This window comes from Bos javanicus, chromosome 24, assembly GCF_032452875.1.
Source record: "Bos javanicus breed banteng chromosome 24, ARS-OSU_banteng_1.0, whole genome shotgun sequence".
In the NCBI taxonomy this organism is placed as follows: Eukaryota; Metazoa; Chordata; class Mammalia; order Artiodactyla; family Bovidae; genus Bos; species Bos javanicus.
Genome location: NC_083891.1, coordinates 2,834,896 through 2,836,678, shown reverse-complemented (window position 1 = coordinate 2,836,678; position 1,783 = coordinate 2,834,896).

Genomic DNA, 1,783 nt, shown 5'->3' with positions numbered 1-1,783 from the left:
TTGTGTAGAACACACCACAAAAGTGTCTTCTGCACACAGGGCATTGGCTGAGGACCGCTTTCAACAAAACCTCACAGAAACTCAAAGGTGCTTTTATTACAACAGGCATGGCACTCCCAAAGCCCTACATCAAGACCTGCTCCTAGAATCTTCAAGTACAGGGGGAAGGTTGAATTTTCCTTAAAGGAAAATAAAGATAAATAATTATGCCTTTTGGGGAAGAGTCTTCCTCCAAAATCTCCATAAAAAATCGCAACATCCACAGCTTCCCCAATGAGCAGGTACACGGAAATGAGACACAATACAAATTAAATGTCAAGGCAACCTACAAACATTTCAAAAACCTAATAAGTCCTCTCCTGATTAGTTTTACCTGAGAGTGTAGAATCATACTGGGCTTGGCTGACACGTTATAAGAAAACTAGAACCATTTGAAAGAAATCCAGCACTCCAGACTGTCCCGCATGTAAAAATCACATTCTAAGTGATGCGGTTTGCCTGGTGTTCTGCACCTCCATGAATGCTGAGTGACTCCAAGTGATCCATTGTCCTGCTCTGTGTCTTGAGGATTTAAAATAGAGAAGGTAAAACTCTATGCTCTTTTAAGCTTATCTAAGGAGTATCTATTGTTTGTCCAAATGGCATATGCCTTTATATTTGCAAGTAATTAGATTCAGACATTTTTATATTTCAAACAAAATGCTTCATGCAAACCATAAGTAAAAGTGGTTTCCTGCTTTGTATTCTAAAGCGCCTTTGCAGGACTGCTGATATCCTGGTGGTGCCTCATTGGAGCATAGTTAGACCTCAAGTCCCCTGGGCCCACAGCAGCAGTTCACAAGTCATCCACGACACCCACCATCTGGTCTCTGCCCGGCCAACAGTCAGGTGTTCAGATTCTCACCCCATATGTGCATACGAGACCCCTAGGATACAAGTGCTCCCCTTTATAAGAAACTTACTTCATTACATGGCAACAGCAGTGTCTCTCTCAGCCAGCATCTCTGTGTCTGCTGGGTCATGTCCTCAGAGAACCAGACTTCACCCTGCTGGTCTAGCAGCCAGCAGGCCTTGATGGGGGGCCAGCCATGCCCAACTTCCAGATCCAGGGTCTCAGGATTAGGGCAGAACCCTGGAAATTCATTGGAAGGACTAATGATGAAGTTGAAGCCCCAATACTTTGGCCACCTGATGCAAAGAGACAACTCACTGGAAAAGACCCTGATGCTAGGAAACACTGAAGGCAGGAGAATGGGATGACAGATGATGAGATGGTTGGATGGTATTACTCGTTCACTGGACATGAGTTTGAGCAACCACTGGGAGATAGTGAAGGACAGGGAAGCCTGGCATGCTACAGTCCATGGGGTCACAAAGAGTCAGACATGACTGAGCAACTGAACAACAAATATATATATATATATATATTTACTCATGGTCCAAGAATTATAAATACCTTTTTATCGCCAGGTGTGCTGGGTGTCCAGGTGTGCTGGTGTCCAGGTGTGCTGGTGTCCAGGTGTGCTGGGTGTCCAGGTGTGCTGCTGTCTAGGTGTGCTGGGTGTCCAGGTGTGCTGGGTGTCCAGGTGTGCTGGTGTCCAGGTGTCCAGGTGTGCTGGTGTCCAGGTGTGCTGGTGTCCAGGTGTGCTGGGTGTCCAGGTGTGCTGGTGTCTAGGTGTGCTGGGGTGCTGGGTGTCCAGGTATGTTGGTGTCCAGGTGTGCTGGTGTCCAGGTGTGCTGGTGTCCAGGTGTGCTGGGTGTCTAGGTGTCCAGGTGTGGTGTC